This window comes from Vanellus vanellus, assembly GCF_965231255.1.
Source record: "Vanellus vanellus genome assembly, chromosome: 1".
Taxonomy (NCBI): domain Eukaryota; kingdom Metazoa; phylum Chordata; class Aves; order Charadriiformes; family Charadriidae; genus Vanellus; species Vanellus vanellus.
This window is the reverse complement of record NC_138905.1, coordinates 72,160,275-72,183,252: the sequence shown is the minus strand read 5'-3', so window position 1 is coordinate 72,183,252 and position 22,978 is coordinate 72,160,275.

Here is a 22,978-nt window from a genome sequence, read left to right as displayed (position 1 = left end):
AAAAAAAAAAAACAAAAAAAAACCCTTAATGAGTCATAAAGCACCTGGAAATTTTTGATAAAATGCATGGGCTCCTATGAATAGAGCTTTGCTCCATGTTGCAGATTGTCTTTATTTTTAGGTGCTGCAATGTGACTCATACTATTAAGCAGGGAGCCCTGGAGGGATACAATACCAGTCCAGTATTTGCTGGCTTAACATAAGCACACCCAGGGTATTTCTAAACCTTTGAGTTAGACAGGGAAGTAGGCTACACAATTCGGTAGATTTTCAAGCAGAACCAATCAATCCAAAGGTGTGCAGTCAAATTGTATCTTTAAACTCTAAGTTATAGGGATAACAAGGTTGCATGAATAGCTTCAGTTAGAATGCGAAGGAGGATGTACCCCATCGCAAGTCCGCAGGAGCAAAGCAGAAGCATTCTTCATTGCCACTGTGAAATGCAGTCAGAAGTTCCAGGGAAGCTTACGAAGTCTAAAACCTTGCAGCTATAATAGTGACTGGATGTTTTGTGGGCATGCTATCTATCAAGTATGGTATCCAATTCAGCAGTGTTTACGGTATGAGACGTTTCAGCCTCCGTTCAAGAGCGCTATTTTTTAGGGAGACTGGGCTCGCACGCCTTGGATGTCAGCACCTGACAGGCATTCCACGTGTAGCTCCAATCTCCATCAAGTTCTCACAGATTATTCTGGAACAAACTAAAGCTTTAGCCAAGCTTGGATACCAGTCCCAAGATGCAGGGCAGGGAGGAGAAAGCACCATAATAATTCAAAATGATGAAAGCAATGCTATAGCAGGTCAGTTTCCTTGAGACCCATTTAGACATTTTCAGCCCAACAAGGTTACTACCAGTCCAGATTTGTTAGCTTGGAGATTTTAATAAACCCAAAGAGCCAAAACAAAAGCAACGCTTCTGCATTTCGTCTTCCTTTATGTAAACGCCGTGTCAAACCTGAAATTTTCCAGAGTAAACGATATAAATGCACTCAAAGAAGTTTGAAAAGGAACTTTGATGTGATTAAAACAATATGTACAATTACAGAAATCACGTAAATCTGACCAACATTTTGTGTTTGTAGCAGAACCCGTCATATCTTTTTAAAGAGAAAACTTAAACACGGAAAATACCTTGTAGTAGTCCAAATAGCATAGCTGGAAAAAAATAGCTCAGCTTGTGGGCACTCAGCCCTTCTTCAGGACACGAAGCTTAACAACAGCCTATTCTTGCTTCACCAAACAGGGAGGGAAACCCTGCAGAGATTCATTTAAACACCTTTACACAAACTGGCCCTGCAGCAGCCTCCATTTGCTTTATTGGAATTATTTTCTGGGAGGTTGGAGAGCTTGGCTGCCCTTGAACGCTTTCTGTGGGGTCTTCAGTGGCAGTAGACCCTACCTCCTTGGGAGGGAAAAGCACGCCTGTTGTACCTGAGCTCATGCATGTACCTTTGCAAAGCAGAGAGGATGGCAACACACATGTCTTGGTGAATGGCTGTGCATGAAAGCCAAGATGTTTTGTCCTGCTAAGACAAAAATATGGAAGTTTTAGTCTTCACCTGGTTTTGCATCCCGACCGTCACAACAGAGAAGGGATTTAGAGTAAAAATAGCAATGGTTCAGCCAGTACATTAAAAACCACAAGACCCATTAAATGGAGTTTCTAATAAAAATTCTTCCTAACTGGTTAATTGCAGTTGCTAAATGATTTCTTTTTATAGTAAAAGCTTTATAATTAACAAGCCAGACATTGATTTCTAGTCATTATCAATTTCTCTATGATTATTATTGCTTCTATAATAATCTTCACTGTATTAACATAGATTAAGAAGCTCTTTAAAATAGAGCAGCTTCATTAGCTCCTGCTATCACAGGAGGACCTGCAGAACTCGGCACTTCAGTTAACCACGTTGCAGAAGCTGAAAATAAATGCTGCAAGACTCTATTCCTAGGGGCTGACGTGCACGAAGAAGTGTGAGAAACCTCAGCGCTCAACTCTCAGTCAATAAAGCTTCCAAAACCGTTAACTTGGACAGTCATGTTAACAATATTTCTCTGTTAATCTTTATGGCTACATTAATGAAACATCTTTTATCCTATGGACCTGCTGCATTTGGAAAACCCTATCAATCCGATAGCAAAACTGGGATAATTTCAGCTGGGTAAATGAAAGTTTGGTAAAACAGCCTTTGAAAACACAGCAATGTAATGGAACATGATAGCATGGAGGACGGTTTACCCTATGTAAACCTCCCAGCTTTCAGGCCAGGACTGAAGCAGGAATCGGGATGGGACCCGAGACACGCAATTTTGCTCTTGTGAAATGTGCCAGGGAATTTTTGCCGATTAAGTAACTATTTCTCCTCCAAAGGAGAGTGGCTCACTCACTGAGCTTTGCCTGATCTTTTCCATGGAGATATGCTAAGACTGGTAATAGCTATGGCTGTCCTTTGGCCACACACAGACCACTCATTTCTGGCTGCAAATAACTGAATTCAATGAAAGTTTTAGTGCACTTTGAATTTGTCTGCTTTTAAAGTTATACTGACTACTTTCCACTGAGATTTTGATGTATGATTTATATGGCTGCAAAGAAGACACATGGAAAGCTGGCAACAGGACAATATTTTTCTGAGCTATGCAGTTTTATCCCAGATATAGTTCCCAGATTAATTAATTAATGACACATAAAATATGATCTAATTACTTGTATTTTGGGTGACTATTCTTCTCAGACATTCAAAGTTATCTCACTCAACTCTCCTTCACTAATTTGGCAGAAGATATAAAAACCAGAGCTCAATGCAAAAGGGTTTTGAAAATACTGTGGTGTTTTATACAATGAATGTAAAAGATAGAAGAAGCAGCCCTATGCAAGTCTTCAATACCTCAACACAAGCTCACAACACAAGAATCTGGACTTCCCCACATTCCCAAATACGTCAAGATATGAAGATTTTGTCTGGCCTGTCACCAAGATTGAGAATATCTGGGCAATTTAGAGGTTTTTAAATGCTGAAACCGAGTTGAGCTCAAACCTGTCCTGCCCTTGCTCATTTTCCCTACACATAGCAATTGTGGGTAACAGAACGCAAGGAGAAACTACACAAATTGGAAGAGAATGATACTGATGGATTAAAAATAAGTATTAAAAAAATATTCTCATATATGAAATTTTGTCTCTATTTTTCAATATCATTCAAAAAAGACCTGTGTTGGAGCCACATTCTCTAGTTCTCTACAATAAACGTTTCTGGTCCTAAGGGAATCAGTCATTGTGGGATTTTAAATCAAACTTCACAGATTTACTTTCACAGCCTAAACTATGCTCAGCCTCCTCTGGCTTTCACAAGGAACTGGTAGATAGAATTCCACTTATCCTGCCTCAAAATTGGTCAAGCACTAGGGGACAACTTTTTGGAGTTTCCTGTGACTTGTCCAAGTTCGTTAAGATCTGTTAGACTGATGCAATGCTTTTTAAGTTATCATTAATCTCAGTTAATCACTCAGAAAATAAACAGGAAAACCTTGCTCCTTGCACAGCTGTGTGCCATTCGGAGTAGCATGAATATAGAAAATTATACAGGAGGTACAAAGTGATGGAAGAGCAGATCCTTGGAAATCCTGTTCAGGAAGTACCAAACACACATGCTTAGCTTTACAGTAAACCTAAACTACTTCGACTTTGTCAGGATGTGGATGCGAGGGTCCTTTGGGGGAAAAACAAAAAAAGGAAGCCTTCTTCAATAAAGGCTTCAAGAGGGAAGAGGGTGGGACTGGTCATTCATTTTTCCAGAAATTTTTGTTTGGTGGTCAACAGTTAGAAATAAAACAACAACAATAATAAAAAACCATGGTATTTCACAAAGATTTGGTTGCTTTGAATTATTTTTTAGATGCTGCACAGTGATTTAAGAGCCCAAATCCCCATGAAAGAATGTTAAGTGTAGCTTAACGTAACTTAAGAGCATGCATTGGAGGATTGTGCAGAAACAGAGGTGATATCTGAGAGAGCTTTGAACTAAGGAGGTTCTGGAACTGGCAGCACTGACTAGGACAGCAGCATGCTATTTGTCTTTGCTGTGAGGCAAGGTTAATTTGTCTGAGCACGGTTTCATATTAACCTGCACACAAGCAGAACCAGATATTCTGCCAACTGTGTGGAATTGGTTTGTGGCCATGCACAGGCACACAGGTGTTATCGCACTACGTGAGCAGCAATAAGCATGCCACCAGACAGTGTTAAGGGGTCAAAGAAAGCAGAACCGTCTTAGTTCCTCCCCTTGTAAATTCGCTCTTGATACTACTTGCAGTAGGTTTTGTGCAGTAATGCATTTGCTGATACAGACAGACCAGCCCATTCAGTGCTAGCTTGGAATTTCTACCATATATATTGGGTGGTGTAAATATACTCTAAGTTCCTTTGCTACCTGCCTGCTTTTAAAAATTTAAAAACAAGCCTTATTTCCATGTCATGAAACATGGAGATTCATATTTCACGCTCTTTATTCATGATGCTCAACTGAAACTTGATTTAGGAAAAGTGAAACTTTGCTATGCGACGGTAAAGAACTATTAAAATTAATTGATCTGACCATAATCATCAGTGAACAACTGAAGATGTAACCCAGGAATTATCATGCCTTTTGAAAACTGTCTAGATAAACTTAATGGATACATACAGCAATATGATCTGAGGGAATACATGCATTCATTTCCCTTTTCCATTCACCGAAGAGGATATTGAAACTTTTATCTGATGCCACATTAAGGTATAATGTGCACTGATATGCAACAGATAAGGAATTCCCAAAAGTTACTTTGATGTCTTTCAGTCATGTTTCCATCCAATAATTCACTATAGAAAGAATACACACAGAAATTGCTAACTACTTTGTAATTAAATAATTGTTTTAAACCAAAACCATGTTATTTCTTTTGCATCTTCAGTTCAAATCTGCCTTTATATCCTTGTTTTATGTATCTGATCTAGAGGGGAAAATTGTGCATATTCATCTGAAAAACTTATGGAGGGAGAAATCAAACCTGAGAACAAAGTCCAAGTCTTTCATCCTGTAATACCGAGAACATCAAAGGACCACACCTATAAAAATATTATTTCTCCTCTAAATTTTTTGTCCCAAGGCCACCACAAATCTCTCTGCTCTTGTCTGATTTATGTTTCAACAATGTTTTCAATAACCTCTACAGCTCAATGTCTATTGAGCAAATACTCTGGAAGTGTTGCAGAGAATTGTTATGTCTTAATACAGCATATATAGAATAATAAATATATTGAAACCAATCTATTTTCCCAGATATGAAGACTACATGGATGTAATTGGTATTCTAATTTATGACAAATATCTTGTGGCTACAGTCACTAAGGCCCTGAACTGTAACATAAAGAAGAGCTTTGCATCTTTGACATCTTGTTGGATAGGGATGTGCACTGCCTCCTCTAAATTCACTGCGTGGCTGGTTTAGATTCACACCATAGTACTCAGTATGCAAGCATTTCTTATAAATATTTCGGAGCATATTCATCTCGCTCCAACTCCATTATCTTCTTGAGAGACATCTATGATTCTTCAGAAAGTGGATTAAAGCGATTAAAAGCTCAAGGCATGTAAGGATATAGGTGTCTCCTGTTATGCTATGATTGTACCCTATCCCCACTGGAAAGCAAACGGCCAGGCTGCGATCCTCCTGTCGCCACAGGTAGAAGCACTAGCGGCAGTAACTCTGCTGGCGTTTCTCGCTCGTAAGGTTAGCACTCCGTTTTCATTTTTGTGTGAGAAGACTTGGGCTGACAAGACTATATTGGTCATTCTCAAGACACGGTCAGAAGAATTTCTTCACAACTACCAAGAATAATAAGATGACTTTGGGTGAATTACTACCTGTGTTGACATCAATGATAGTTGACGGCTTCAGGCAGGTGATGATTTAAAAACCCCACAAACTCAAGATATACTTAGGTTCTGATCTGTACCCCATATACCACCTTTGATTTGAAGAGAGACACACACAATATCTGTACCTTAATCTATGTTTTAATTCATTTGTTCATCTTTCTTCATTCCTTATTTATTCTAGACACAATTTTTAATGCAAACCCAGATAGCAGAGTGAAAGAGACCATTTCCTAACCCGTTTTTGAATTTCACAACTAGATTTGGTTTTCTAATATAGAATTCAAACATAAAGCCCATGAGCTTTGGAGAAGCTAACACTAGGTTCATCTGTGGCTACCAAATTGCCCCTGGTTCATAAAAGTCACTCATATGTACTCTCCTCCTCACCCTCCAAATCCCAATTATATCTGCACTTTATAAGATGAAAATGTGAAATAATTTTCAAGATCAGAAAATTAGGCCCCGTGCATTAGACAATCTGTGTGTCTAGGTATTTATTTATCTAAGCATAGTATGGTCTGACTGTTCTTAAAAGATGCAATAGCAAACAATAAATTATTTTATAGTCTTAAAAGCCGTAAAAGATGTATTAAATTAAGTTAATAAAAATATTCTGTCAATATATAAATATTATTTTGATCATAAATCTTGAAGTAGGATCAAAAGATGGGTTTGATCATAAAAAACTGTAAAGGCATAAGTAATAAGAGGGACCAATCTGAAGGACAGGGATTCCTAAAATTTTATCTATGGATGGCAAGTTAGTAGGTCATACTTCAGAACAGGAGATCCATAAAAAAGTAATTCTGCCAATAAATACTTCCGTGTCCTGTGCTTGTAACACGAGTTGCCTTGAGATGACTAGACCTATCAACTCAGTCCCTCTCAAAGAGGTGTTGCAGTAGCTTCTGGTGTGAACTAATAGCAAGGAATAAAATAGCAGGCATGTTTTTGTGCTTTAGACTAGAGAACTCTACAAACTTTTACAATTCCTTGTTGGCAAGGCACTTTGAGCCTTTATTCTTTGGCAGATTTATCCCAGTATTTCCTTTTTCTCTCTCTTCCTCTCTCCACCCACCCACACCGATTATTCACCCCAGTTCTGGTTCAGCTGAAAGAGATCCTGGAGGTGCCTTGAAGGACAATTTGGGATAACTGTATAAAAAAGTGCCTTTGCAGAATGCGCTCAGATGCTCTGAGTACTGCTACCCTACAATATCCCCAGGCTGCAAAGACACAGATGTATGGTGTAATATCTCCCTGACATTATTTATACCGATAGAAGGAAATTAATTTAAACTGCATGAAACTAAAGTAACTGAATTTTGCATGAGAAGGAGAATGAACTGGGAAAGTGAAATCCATACTCCAGTCTGATATAAGGACCTGATACAAGCACTTTCCCTTTACATTCCTGAGAGTACCTTGGACACTCCAGATACTGGGTTGGAGGAGTGCCCGGCTATTTGCAAAGTACGATGATGAAGAAACCAACACAGATGAGGTCCTTGTGGTCTCTCCTGCAACCCACTACATCAACACATAGGCCCACTCACCCAGTCCCGTGCCCCCAAGGTCCCCCTCCATCCCACACCAGTGGTTGTATGTGTGACTTGTTTGGACCCAGAATTAGAGAGGTTCCTTATCTAGACACAAATACTGTCTTATCTTTTCCCCATCTATACCTCACACACAAAACATCATCTTGTGTCTGGTCTTTTGTTCTTTTGATACAAAAATATATTTAAGCTAACAATTATGTGACTCTAACCCAGAATCCATTTTATATGGTAGTTAGATATCAACACCTCTTCTAATGATGAAAATGCTGGAAAATTATATTCAGTCAGCAAAATTTTGATGCGTGTAGTTAATGGAAGGCACAAGTACAAACATGAATTATCAATGATATAGCCGTTTTCATAAAAGAAGTGCAAAAAATGTTTCAGAAAGAAGATGGCTGTAATTTCCCTAGTTTTACAGAGCTAGATTATAAAGTCCTAACAGCATTGAAAATTCATGGCATTATTGACAGGAAAAGCTCAGAAAATAAATAAATAAATTATAAAATGTAGTTGATGCAGCCATATTTCATTTACCTTGGAGCCATGATTACCAGCTCTGCATCTTTTATTTTTGACAGCTTCAAAAGGACATAGCTAAGTATTTCCAATAGTCTTCTCAGATTTAGGAATTCATTATTTTCATTTCCAGTCTATAAAGTTGTTTCAGGTGAATTCAGGAACAACAAATAGTCAATCATTATGTTTAGCTTCAGCCAAATTAGATGAAACTATGAGAGAGAATTAAAAGGAAAACCCTTGGGAAAGATATTAAGATTAATTACCAGTATTCTGTACGATTCTGTACAAGAAAGTCATGTCCCTCAAATCTTTCAGAATGAACGGTTCAGCAGGATGGCAGTGACGTTATGCACTGGAATAACCAATTTGGCTTTCACACAGCCTTTGACAAGTCCCTCACAAGAAGAAACCTAGTTATATACAAAATATACTAATTGAAAGTTGACTTTCAACACACCCCCCTTCCCCAAACCAACAATTAATAAGTTTTAGTTTTTAATATGGAGCTCTTCTAGCTGATGGAAAGTGTAAGAAACCAGTCCTTGTATTCTTGCTGCCAGAAAAGTCCCTTACGCTCACTAGCTGCTAGGGTAAACCTGAACAGTCCGCAGTCTGCTTCCATGCGTGGCGGAGAGCTGACACCAGCAGAGGGTGACTGCAGGATCAGAAAAGGAGGTAGAAACCTGCCAGAGACTCTTACCAGATCTGTGCCACTGCACAAGGAGTGTTAAGCGTTCCCTGCCTGCCCTTGAAGCCCAACACTTTGTAACTGGAATTCATTCTGATAAATATCAGATAGAACATACATATTTTAATGCAAAAGATATTGAAGATGAGAGGACACTTAAATTAAAAGATAAGAATACATATTTATTCTCAAGTATCTAAAAATATTTTGCCCGAGAAGTGCAGATTGTTTGAAATTTTTCTGCGCTTGTCCTGTGATATTAAATCTGAAGTAGATTTTATTAGCACAACAGAACTAGTGTCATTATTTCACTAATTAGTCCCATTTCTGCTGTTAGCACTGAAAACACTGGCTTTTTTTCCCAGTTTGCCTCCTTCAAAGACATGCCAGATGAGTTCAGGCTCTGTTTTGAGACTGTAAATTAATATCAGTATTTTGATCAAGCTGCATTTAAAATGACTATGATCACTTAAAAAGCATGTTAATTCTGAGCCACTGAAATGAATGGCTGATGCTCTTCAGCTTTCTGTTTCCAGTGGGCAGCCACAGATAGACAACGCTACGAACGAAAACCAGAGCGACATTATCTGTCCATGGTAACGTCAAGCAACAAATCACTTGATTTCTGTAATACATTTTTTTTTTTCCGGAATAAACACAGAACCTGACAGTCTGCTTTGCTTTACATTTCTTTTCTCCATCAGCTGTAAAAAACACCCGTTGTGCTTGGATATCGTACAATGCATATGGCATGCAAGATCACACACTGTTCTGCAAATTCTGCCCGAACCGCAGTGTAACAAGATGAGTTATGGATAGAGCGACAGTTTTACAGGAACTGAATTTTCTTTGCTTTTGTGGTCTTCAGACAGACTCTTAAAAGAACACTGTGTTAATGCGGTTTCCAAGAGGCACACATATGGTAGTCAGAAAAGGTACAGTACAGCTAAACGTTAGCCATATTTTTTTAACTATTAATAGCTGGGGAACGACGAGAACAAATATCAACCATAGCAGAGCATATCTATGGTGGTAGAACTCCCTATTCAGTCATAAACACATTGCTGAAGCTCTTTAATTGTTTGGTGGTTTTTTTTGGAAACAATAGAAGGAAACGTCAATTTTTGAAGAAACATTTGAGACTTTCTAGTTTTTGTATTGTCCTTATAAGCAATGAACGTTTTTCCCCAGATGAGGTGTTTTTTCTTATTATTTCTAAATTATTTTATTTTATATTTTTAAACAGACATGATGAAAGCACTGCCTCCCACTTCGCTAGACAATGCAGAATATCTTCTGACACCTTCGGAGCATTTGATGTTGGCAACAGCTACATAACGAACAATGTACTTGCGAATACAGGCTATAAAAACTATGGGGTGGTGCGACTTTCAGAATGTAAATACCTGCGTAAGCAAGGTCTAGAAAAGAGATAATTTCTTTAATGTAGACTGCAATCACCTAGTAGCATTCTTGAGTTCCACTTAAACCCCACTTCAGGCTTCCACTAAGATTGTTCGTGAAGCAATACCTAAGCCATCTTTTGCTCTTTCTCCCCTTAGAGAGACTTAGAAGTCTCTCTAAAATTGGCTGAATCCCTCCCTGGGGTCATAAACCAAAGGAAATGCTTGCCTTTAAGAGACAAACTAACGGTGAGGGCCTGGGGGAACAGCTGTACCTGTCAGCCTGCTAAGAGCGAGAAATGGTTTAACCTTTTTATTGTAGTGCTATATTATGGCTTTTTCTTAATATCTAAAAATAATGTGTCTGCCCGAGTGCTGATGTGTATCTGTGCATGTGCGATGCTGATGCACTCCCATTTTTTCCTCTCTGAGCGGTGGTACCCACCCTTCTGGATCGGTCTCCTCCTTCTGCAGGAGGAAAGAGTAGTGCACAGCCTGGATGGCCACATTCAGTATCTTGTATCTGACGTTACCAGATACCACACAGTGAAATTCCTTCTGTTTGCAGTCCCAGCACAACGCTAATGCCAACCAGAGGAACAGCTTTGCCTCAGGAATTGATTCCAGTTAGAAACCAAGGCAGAAAAAAAAAAAAAAAAAAAGAAAATGTTGTTGATCTTGCTTCTTTTTTCAAAGCTGTCATTGTACAGAACCACACACAACTAAAACAAAGAGTATCTTGCTCAACAAAAATGAGAAATATCCTAATCTCTCTAAAGGCAAAAGCCAAGCTCCCATAAAACTCAGCAGGTCCAGGATTTCATCTACGTTACTCCAGGACTCAGTATTCGTTCCCAATAAGAAGAAAATATAACTTGGAGGTGCAATGGTATCATACACCATAGGTGCAATGGTATCATACACCATAGCTCCGCCACCGTTTCACTGTAAACACATCCAGCTGCTAACAAAGATGGTGTAAATAATGTTGGTTCAAATGTGCTTTAGTGAGAGTTTCCCTCCAGACAGGGCTTATGCTTCCAGCTCGCATTCGAGGCTGCAGACATTGCCAAGCCCAGCACTGAGCAGACCAAAACGGCATACCCAAAATCGTTCCTCTCACCTACCCCATAGTCTTAAGCGCAAAACCAGGCAAAACCTTAACTTTTCACTTTATGTCCCCGAGTTGGTGAAAAACTTCATGGTGTGTTCTAAATAGCCAGATGCTTTCAGGTTACTTCACCAGTATTTGAAACACACTCAAACCCACCAGCCTCAGAAATCATCAGCATTCCAACAGTCAAACCTAACACAAAGTGTTGTAACTGCAACAGGGTTTATTTCAACCTATCAAACAAAATACTAAATCTTCATACCTGCAGCTCTGTGATACTGCCAGGAGGAGAAAGGATTCAGACAATACTTAAACAAAAGTGCTAATACCTTAAAAGACAAGACTGGGAGTGATTCTCTAGGTCACCGAGTCTATTTCTCTTACTTAAAAAAAAATAAGATGAAAAAATACTGTATGGTAATTGTTCACACTATCATAAAGCTACTTCATTCAGAGTGTTTTTTTGCCTTCCATCCAGTTGAAGTATGTTCTACAGCTCCATTCACCTTGTTTTCAAGCCAATTTTATTCAGGGTTAGTTTATACACTTTTCTTAGCATGGTCCATCAGCTCTGCCCATCAGCTCAAATGGTTCTTTTTCTCCTAGACATTTATCTGTGGGTGTTGATCATCTATGCTAAAATCCACCAGAACGTGTTCTTTTCGGATCTAAACCCACGTTAGACTTTAAGTGACCTAATTATGCCACTGTGCCCTTCTGGGACTGCCATTCAGCACAAGAACACAGCCGCAAGATAACTCTGTTCACAGCATGACGACAAGAGTGTTTCTCTAATAAGACACTCCATTTGGAGTTGAAGAGAGATTTCACCCGTGTTCACAAAACGCACATAGGCCATAAGACATACGCACATCAAAATAAAATAAAATAAAATAAATAATGCGTGAATTAAGAAGCTCAATAACCAGATCAGAGCATTCAATATAGATAAAGGGAAGGGATGAACTTAAAATCCATGAAACCTAGCATAAATCAAGAAGACTAAAAGCCACACTGTTGCAAGAAGTCCCCCAGGACAACTTAGTAAGCACTAACAGAAATAATTGCAGCGTTGGGGCCACAGCGAATTTAGCGACGTGAGGCAATGCGGAGGAGGAAACGTGGAGAGCCGTAAACGCAACCCGGCTGCTGGACTTTGGCAGCCAGCAGCATTGGAGCTGGTCAAAATGAAAGGACGTGGAAGAGATGCTCATTTCTGTCCCCTTCTGGGATCTCTGTTCCCAAGGGCTGAAGTTTGGCTGGTTCCTCTCCTCGTCCAACCTTTATAACACCCCGGGAACCCCAGCTGTCATGAGAGACCTTTATAAGAGGACAGTAAGAGACGAATTTCAGCTGCTGAAAATGTGTGTATTCCTTCTGAACTATGTTGAGCTACACCAGTTTGCAGTCACATCACGCTAGAATGTAACAGCTATTAAGGTGTTATTATAGTTTGCCATAAACCATATGCTTAGCTTGTGTATGGCTTCCTAAAGAAATTGTCATCTTTCTCCTTTTGGAAATGCCAGGCCTCTTTAAGAACTCTGAAATGTATTATTTTTCTTTTTCCTTCCTCCAATTGTTCTTAAGCTTAACAGCAGTACCACATTTCTAATTAAATGGACAGATAGGATGCTGATAACATCTGCTTTCTGTAATAAAAACTATTGATATTGTTGACCTGACAGATTATCTGCAATAGACAGAGCACAATGGCCAAATCTAAAAAGCAAGGGAGGAAGAGCAGCTTAGCACAAGAATACATATTATTACTATCTGTTCTTCTGCCTTTTGGAATTATTAAGAATGATTATAGAAATTATCAGTCATCTCTGTTTCTTGTTCTGGCATATGAAATGGAAACAGTGATTGAACGTCATGAAGAGCTTTGATCATTTTTTTTCTTGATACAATGACTTTGTAAGGTGAGCTTTTTTTTTTTTTTATGGTAGCATCTCTTACAGGAATCCCTGAGATTTATGACAGCAGATGCCGTTTTTCAAAATTTTTGTCCTGTTTTATGGAGCAAAACTTCAAACAGTAAAAGAATATCGTAATAATAATTGACATCTCTTACAAAGCTTTTTATTCAAAAACCTTATTCAAAAATCCTATTGTAGCCCAATCCTGATTCCTACCTAAAGTTTTTAGTTCTCTGGGATTTGCAGTAAAAAACCTGGTCCTCTGTGAATTAAGGTCATTCAATTGCCTACTCAGAAGTTTTGCTACTATGCTTAAAATCCCAACATTCAAAAACATCACATACTTTCCTTAATTAAAGCATCTATGTCATGGTAGAAACACCAGTTATGTTTTGTTCTCAGAAAAAAAATAGGCTAAAGCTGCAACCTGGCCCTTGATGCAAGGACTTTGGAAAAATTAGGAACTAAATTCTTCCACATGGCACTGGATTTGTAGCTGAAGTAAACTTGCCAGACTCCACTGATTTTAGGGCAACTCAGTTCATTTACACCATAAGGGTGGCTTTGGGTCAACCTCAGCTTTCCTCTTTGGGGCTGGAATATCAGCCGTTTACCCATTCCAAGCAGAAGCACTGTAAGCTGCCTGTGCCACTCAGTTTTGTGTATCTCTGGATGTTTGGAGGTCGTGGTAAAGACAACAGCCATCTATTTATCCCTGGCTACGAAATTTCCAGAGGTAAACAAACAAGCAAACAAAATGCTACTGTAGTAGATTTAATCTCTTCCTTTTGTTCCCAATGCCAAACAGTAGCACCTTATTTTCAGAAGCTGGCCCACATCATTTGCCAAGTATTCAGCATTCAGGAGTTGCTTTAACCTGAAAGATATCCAGCCTTTTTTTTTTTTAAAAAAAAAAAAAAATGCTTAACGAAGGGTTTATCTGCATTTGCCAGTAATCACATGAGTCGAAGAACATGGGATTTAAGAAAGAAAAAAACCCAACCAAATATCTTGATGGTTGGCTATGTAGGACCCTTATCTTTGGATTAGAGTTTGATTTTCTTTGTGCAGTTTTTCTATGCACAAAAATATTACTACAGATGGAGTAATCAAAACACAAATTTAAGAAATCTCAGAAATGCACCGCATGTACTTCAAATTACTCGGTCTTAAAAAAAAAAAAAAAACAGGGCAGAAATTTAATGGAAATATATTAAACTTTTACAAATTTTTCATTAACTCCTCCTGAAAAAAAATTCTCTTTTCACATTATGAACAAAGAAAGTTCATTTTAAATCAGATGGGATTTCCCAATGGCCATTTAATCTAAATTGTCTGTAATCTCTCTCATACTTTACAATAGGTTCTCCTGCCACGTAACACATTAATTTTTAAATTAAGCAGGACACTGGTAAGATAACTGGCTTGCCCATGGTATTCAGTAAGTAAGGTTTATTTTTATCGCAGCTGTTTTTAGTTCATATGATGCTATTTCTCCTAAATTTCATCCTAAAGAGAACTCTTAGGTCATTTCTAGGCTAAGAAATGTCTGTCCAGGCTCTTCTCCCATTTCAGTGAGCTAAAAGTCCAGCAACCTGCCTCACAATTTTCCCAACTTCCAGAGTTTTGCATAGCTGCTCTTCTGCCTCAATTCTGACTGATTTTAAGGTGAAAGTTTGCTGCACATCCAAAATAGTCTCCTGATCAAATACCGTTTTTCTTTTCTAGTAATGCAAACCCACTAATGTGCTTATAAAAAACTATTACTATGTTTTCTACTGTTACTCAAATCACTCAAAAGCTCCCTGTTATTTAGGTGAACAAATCTATCATTTGTGTAACTGCTTGATCCTTACTTATATTAGACACGGTTCTCAGATTATGCTCATTTCCCTGAACATGAGGCCTCATACCCAACATCATCTGTAATTAAAGCCTAAATTCATAGTTTGATGACCTTTGGATGACTTATGTCTGAAATGTCATATTTTTTTTTCCCTCCTGTTATCAGCCATGTAAAATGAATCCTATACTGAACCGTGGGGTAATAATTGAAAAAAGTCACTTGTTTCAAGATAGAAGCTCAGCAGAGACCTTAAGGGTCAAACTGTGAAAACAAAGACGTCTGGATGACTTCTAATGGGAATTAGGTAACTTTTCTGATACTCTGTAGCACTTAAGAATAGATAGTATTTTATAATTCTAATATTGTTCTCTCATTAATACTGTTATTACTTTTCTTATGCATCTTTGATGTAATATTGTATACTCACATAAACGTATTTTTCTGGACAGACCTATGTAAAAATACTTCACCACCAACAAAAATGATATGTAAATTTGCATTAACTCAAAGGGTGGAGTCTTTCCACTAGACAGCCATGGATGAATGTGATCCCTGGCATACAGAGGACTACTATCAGTTATCTACAGTCAGCACATAAAAATATTAATAACTGTGAGCTCACAGTTATGAAACACTGTGAAGCCAAAGTCATGGTTTTGATGCTGGGGGATGCTTATGAAAAGAATATGAAATAGCCACTACATCATTTTTTAATTTGTATTTCTATGTAACTAGATATTAAGGGTATAGAGATACAAACATTAAGGGGATATAGCATATATACAGATTTCATGTGGCAGTTAAGATATGAATCAGTCAACCACACCAAAACTTCAGTAAGTGTTGCATTATTTACTACATAAATGGAAAATAAGGAGTAGTGGAAGATGCAGCTGCAAATATTGGAGCCACTGGAATATTTAATGAATTGCTGAACTCTAAAGAGATGACCTTGATTCACTCTCTGTCAGCAAAATACACAAAGCAGAGGAAAAGAGTCAGATTTGGAGGCATCATGTCACTTTCCAAAGGGAGACATAGTAGAAGAAGTGATTGATGGATATATTGATGTAAAGAGTGAAAGACATAGAAGGATGATAAGTGTACGTACTGTACATGCTGTGTACATACATACCTCTTTGCAGATATGCTATAGGAAAATTATTCCTACCTCCTTTAAGAGGTAATTTTAATCCTTCATTCTTTGAAATTTCATTTTAAATATAATCTTGTAATTCTGAGCATTACCCTGCATCCAATAATGATTACAAAGTTATTCTCAAAATGAATTGAAATTCTCTCTGATATCTACATAATTGCCAAAGTATTTGCTTCAGAAAGATCTCACACACATTATTACTATGGGCAAAATTCAGATTTGGGATCTGTAGCATTACTATTATTAATATTAATAGTAAAATAGGAACTTTCTACATCTTGGACTCAACAGAGTCTGAAACTGGACTGATATCTTCTTGAATGGAGCTGTTCTTGGTTTCGCAACAGGTACAAAAGCACAAGGTATCAGACCTGAATGCTATAGTAGATAATACAAAAACAAAGGAAAAAAAGTGGCACATACCATATTCTTTTTACTGACATGTTTAACGTTTTTAAGTGTCCTTGCAGAATTATGCTTTCAGTAACTAAGGCTTTACAGGTGAGATACTGGTTTCGATGGAAAATATATATTGCGTGAAATACCCTTAAAACAGGGCTTTCCCAAATTCCAAAGACATATGACTCTCAAAGGACGTATATCAATCTAATCACATGTCGATCACATCAATCTAATCATGTAGTCATGGTAAAGTTTAATAGAAAAAGATCCAAAGCAAACCTTTCTCACTTGGCCACGTCCTTGCAGTTTATTATTTAGGAATGCTACTGTAACGATGATAAAAATGACCACATCTACTGAGGCTATACAAAACTTTTGTTACTTAGGTTATTCAAGTGTTGATCTTATGCTGCTTTCACCAAAAAAAACAAACAACAACCCCAGCAGTCTGTGTCTTCAATGTGTCAACATACCAATATTGACGTGCAGAGGAACCATCCTGCTGACTTCGCTCTAGATGAGGCACTAAATCTCATGTGGCCTCCGAAAATCTTTTCCATCACAGAACCAGCAAAAGAGGAGCCGGCAGTCCTGCCACCAGGGAGGAGCTCACCAAACCTCCACTTTGCTCCTCTGCTGCCAACAGCAGCACTGGAACTGAGCAGCACTGGAACTGAGGAGGATTCATAGCTCAGCTGGGAAACGAACTACCCCCTTGCTGAGCTCTTTGGAAATATGCTCACCTTTTGCATACACGCACACCTTTTGTTTAAAATATTAAACCCACTTGTTTTAGCTGAAAAAAAACCCTCTATAACTGAATTGCTTCACACAGCTTATAGAATTCCTCTCTTCTTGCCAAAATGAAATCTTGAAAATATGATCTTTCTATAAAGAGAGGGAGGGTTACTAGAATTCAGCACAGAGACTTTGCCCAGCCTAACGCTGTCTGAACTTGAACTTTCTTAATTCCAGTGAAAACCAAAAGTCCTTCAAGCTTCTCTGTATGACCAGCAATTTTTTTCTGAGGACCATTCACAGCTCTTTAAGTCTTATTTTTCTTAATACAGGGAACGTTCTATTAGCAGCACCTTCATCTTTGACAGCTTTCTTATTACTGCTTTTGCTTTCTACTCCAAAGGCCTTGGAATACGCCTAATAACTAAACTCATGTTATACCTTTCCATCTAAATAACAACGACTTCCATTAAGGAGCTCTGCCAAGCTTCAAAATCTTTCTAACTGAATATTTAGCCATCTAAATTTTTTAAACTTCTTTATGCAACCGGACAGCTTCTCCTGCAAATTAATTTTTCATTTGTTTTTTTAAGTTACAAACCAAATTGGCACCATGTACATGGCCCAATGCCCAAATGAATGTAAAGCTGCTACAACAATAACAAAAATAATGAAAGTTTGGAAACATTTCTGATAAACCCAGATTAGTTTCTTACTGTTGAATGCATAGGCCATCAAGTTTTGTTCTGGCTTTGAGCATACGTAAAAAAAAAAAAAAAGGAAGACAATCTGATACTCTTGACCATCTAGAAGTAGAAAGAAAGGGAACAGACAAATCTAAAGTGAAACAGGAAGACAAAATCACTAGGTTTCTCCTCCCCCTCCAAGCCCTGTTTGTTCAACCTTAGGTCAAGAGGCTTACTCATGGGGGCTGCAGTGGGGATAAGGTTATGGGAAAAACTTGAAGATCATCTTCACAATTTAGCACATGAAACGGTAGATTTAGTTGAAGTACATATGTTGCCTGCAAAGTAGATTCATTTTTTGAGGTACCAATGAAAAACGAGCAGGTGGAACTTTTTTCTACATTGCATTGGGAGACACTCCTGAAAAGTTTTGTGGGGACAAAGTGGTCTTTATTAAAGGCACACTAGTTGACAACCTGTGTTTTGAATCCCCAATTATTTCTTTTAAATTTAATTTAATTTTATTTTTCAGACATGACAGGCTTGACAAGCATTTTCTCGGTATAAAAAAAGGTCCCCAAGAGCTCTACATGGATTTTTTTATGGGTTTCACTTTAACGTCCAAGACACATATGAATTATAGCTAAGGAGGTGGAAGCTCTTCTGCCACCCATATCATCTGCTCATGTTACTGCCGTTACATTGTCAGGTAAAAAACCACAAAGATAATTTCGTGAAAAGCCCCTAGAATTTTCAAAAATTTGAAGACCTGAAATTTTTGGTTTCCTTCTTTAGATAAATACAATATAAACATTGTTTTCAGAGTGAGGTTTAAAGAAAGAAAGGCTTGTAGGTGTTGGCAAGGACTTAAATTTTAACTTCATGCTCAGTCCTAGTGTCTGAAAAATGCAGTCCTGACACTTTAATTGTCACTGACCAGAAATATCTCTCATCTCTCTGAAAGGAGAATCCTCTCTGTTCTGTCTTCCAACGGTTAACTTTTGGTGCATAGGTAATCCCTAATGACATGATAGAGTCATGCGAAGGCTTTTCTCCTTTGTGTTATGGTCAGGGAAAACTGAAAACACATCTTACCGCCTCTCACACACGTATGCATGTACTCACACACACACGTGTTTCGTTGTTTTGTTTTTTGGGTTTTTTTGTTTGTTTGTTTGTTTGGGTTTTTTTGTTTGTTTTTTTTTAACTTCTTGTCATATGTGACAAAAACTGAAATTAAAAAAGAATCTAGCTGGGATATCACCTTGGATAGTGCTGGTCGAAGTACTAAACACAGTGGGTCACCCACCATCCACAGTTCCAGCAGAAACTGTTGCTTGTCAGTTAGCCCTGTTCCGCTAAGAAAGTTAACGTGTCAACTCTATTGCTTCCAGCAGTATCTGAAAGAAATCCTTATGCGGACAGATTAGCAGCAACTTCAGCAGTACCAGTAGCCAAGAAGCCCAAATGGGCAGTAGCCAGTGCTTTGTGCGCTGTCTCTCACACCTTGCCCCAGGCTCCTTTCTCACTATTACTGCAGACTTTGTAGACTTGATAGGACTCATGTGACTTTACTTAATATTTTCCTCAGTTTTTCCTCTGGCAGAAGCATGTTCTGTACCAGGGATAAGGTTTGGTTTGGCCCCCTTGGCGTTCAAAACTCAGGTCTCCACAGTCTCTGCCTGTGGCGCTCTCAGTCACGCAGGATTGCATTAGTAGAGGAACCAAAGCTAACTATGGATCATTGAAAGGTAGGCTTGCTGTAATCCCTAGGAAAGCAGAAGATGTCAATACCATCCATCTTAATGGTTTATGTGTTTCTCGCAGCACAGCTGCCAAGCAGCTAGCTTAGGGGGAGGAAGATGAATTTAATGGGACAAAAAGATCTCATGGAACAGACAAACTGTGCTCCCCTAGATGTTATCAGAAGAGAAGCCAGCATGGGACAGAAAGGGCAGTCCTTGGTGTGGCATAAGACCGGAGGAAACATTCGTTGAGGGTGAAAAGAAAAAACATTTATTTGCGTGAGGAGAAGTGAAAAATCCATTTTCCACAGAAGAGAAACAGCCAAAAGAAAGGGAAGAGCAGAAGAGGAGAAAAGAAAACCTGGAGGGCAATTAAAATTACTTCTGTATTTGGAAATCTATTCCTCACGAAGTAATGGAATTGTTGGGAAATATATTACCTTACTGTTGCCACCATGACTGTTAAATGAGAAAAAGGGTAGAAGGATAGCTGTTTTTTCATCCCACAAATTTAACTTTCATTAAACACAAACCAACTCATTAAAATAACCAAAACCTCAGAAACATTTAAACAAACTGAACTCTGCAGGGTTCAGATGAAGGGTCATACCAGAAATCTTTGGATGGACATAGAAAAGGAACGGATGAGTTTGTGAACATAATAATGTTTCTAAGCTACCATTATTAAGTGGGATAACTGCATGCCAGCAACATTATGTTTGATGAATTAAAATGAAAAAAAAAAAAAAAAAAAAAGAAAAGCCAGGAAGCAATGTAGTCAGCCCAGATTCATGGTAGTGAAAATTTTATAGTATAAGTAAACTGTCGTTAATATCAGTCTATATATACACAGGTCCTGATCAAGCCACGGTAAACTTGGGCCTGTGCTTCCTGAAGGGTTGTGAATCTCAGCGTTATTAGATATTATTACTTTTGTATATCTATCCACACCCATACTGAGCCTTTCCAAACCATGAAGAGGACTTCTAAAACAACAAATCGCACAGGTCTTAAACCCTCCCACTTGAGTCAATGGCCCTAGTGTTCAGTTTTTGATCTGATCTTCCTGCCAACAGCATCCAAAGAGCAGAAGCTGTTATGAGAAGACCAGAACAATTCAGATGGCACAGTTCATCCACAGGGTATATTAGGATCAACCCTTAGTTGCCATCACCACGTGAGTGCTTTGAAGAAAATGACTGCTCTCCTTCCGCCAGTTCTGCAGCACACTACAGGTATAAAGAGACAGTGATGATATTTAGATGAAGCTTTCAACACTCCAGGATGTACTCCATGATGCTGTCTCAGTCTGGAGTGCCTAATCCCCATCTGCATAGTGTCACAGCTGAGGTGTGCTTAGAGGAACTCTCACCCCACACACTGTTGCTGCACTTCTAAGAGGGACTCTTATTTCTCAGTTACGCAAAACTTCACTATAAGCTTTAGAGCCTTACATCTTTCCGTACACCAAAAGCCTCAGATACCGTGGTCCTTCAGGGAGTCACACATCTCATAACTTGCACTGGCCAGCCAGCAACTACTACTTGCAGACAGAGGGAATGAGGAAAGAAGACTGTGCGAGGTGATGGCAACATCTCTCCCCTACTGAAGTTAGTGACGCAATGCAATTAGTGACAACTGCAACAATACAAAGTAACTCCACCAACACCTCTCGGTTTCAGTATGCTACCTTCAAGTTGGAGATGCTTTTGGCAGATAAGAACCAAGATTTGTAGCTGTGTAACGGGATCCCCTAGGAAGTCCTTCACTCTAGTGAGTAGAAGAATCTCCAAGCTCTCAGCAGCATAAAAGACGGTAAAGAGAAATATTGCTCCTGGAGAGCACACCCATACAATTCTGCAGAATTCAGTTTTTATTCCAGATCAAGGCACTACCAAATATATTCATTTTTAGTGTCACTAAAGTTATGAGCTTTCATTTTTAGTGTCACTAAAGTTATGAGCATTGAATTACTTCCAGTTCCCTCGTAGGAATGGTGTAGAGGCAGAAGCTGTGCAACAAGGATCCTTTCTGCATCACATATCTCATACACTGTGGTATAGCCAGAAGTAAGGTACCATTTCATCCTGCTCTGTGACCTCGTGCTGTGGATGGAGCTGGCCAGCTGGCCCATCAGAAGCACGTAGTGCATGTGGCTGGCCGAGCTGGACCAGAAAAAAAACAAGGCCTGGCAAGCTCTGTAAATCCATGCCTTACACGGGAAAGAATTGTTTGGAAATGCTTTTGGTATCATTGGAAGTTTTATAGATGCAACAAGTGCAGAACTGGCAGCAGAGATACACAGTATGAATTAGAAATGAGCAGTGATTGTTCACACGTGAGTAATATCAGGTAAGTCAGCTGACTTTGCCCCACAGTGGAAGTCTCCTTTGATTCTTGAAGCTCAGGGCATCAGGAAAGTGATCATTTTTGTTTAGGCCCTTGTTAAGATATGGAGTTTTATATCCCAAATAAGTGCATTACTGTTGCTAAAAGGAATGCTACAGGAAGCTTGGAACTGGGATTACTCTTTCACTCAGAGTACTGATTTTGTTCCAAGTTGTAATGAAAATGAAAAGACATGAAAATGTTCATAAAAAGTTTCAAAAAAATATTTAGCTCAGTTACAGTATTTCCTTTCAAACGAAGTCATCTTCACTCAGATTTTGACTTCTGAAGAAAATAAGATTTGGAAATAAAAAGTAATCTCAAAACAAACAAAAGGGAGTGCATTTTGATTTAATTTAACTGAACATATCAGAATTTCCTAAACACTGACCTATTCCTGGAAAACAGTTCAGTTTGGATGAGACTGCATTTTCCAACAATACCTGTTTTGCTGAAAATTTTCTACCCCCCCTCTAATTATTAACTCCATACTCTTTTCATCTTTGAGAAGTTTTCTTCTCCTAATCCTACTTAACCCTAAATTCAATTCATAATCCTATTGATGCATGTAAGATCTTCAGCTCATGCTTCCCAACAAGCAAGGTAAAACAGACAGTGCTTAAATATTGTAATAAAGAGATTTTGTATTGAATGACAGTTATTCTCTTTATGATCCCGGCACTGGAGAAAAAGCACTGAACTGATTATATTTCTTGTTTTAAATATTCATGTGACAATGTTGAAGAGAGAAATGAATATCAGAATGAAAAAATGACAAGAAAAAAATGACTACAAGAAATCTCTAGACATTTATCACAGGCCTAGAGGATACAAACCAATCAACTTCTAAAATCCGCTCTTTGATCGAGATGCCCAGTTAAAGCC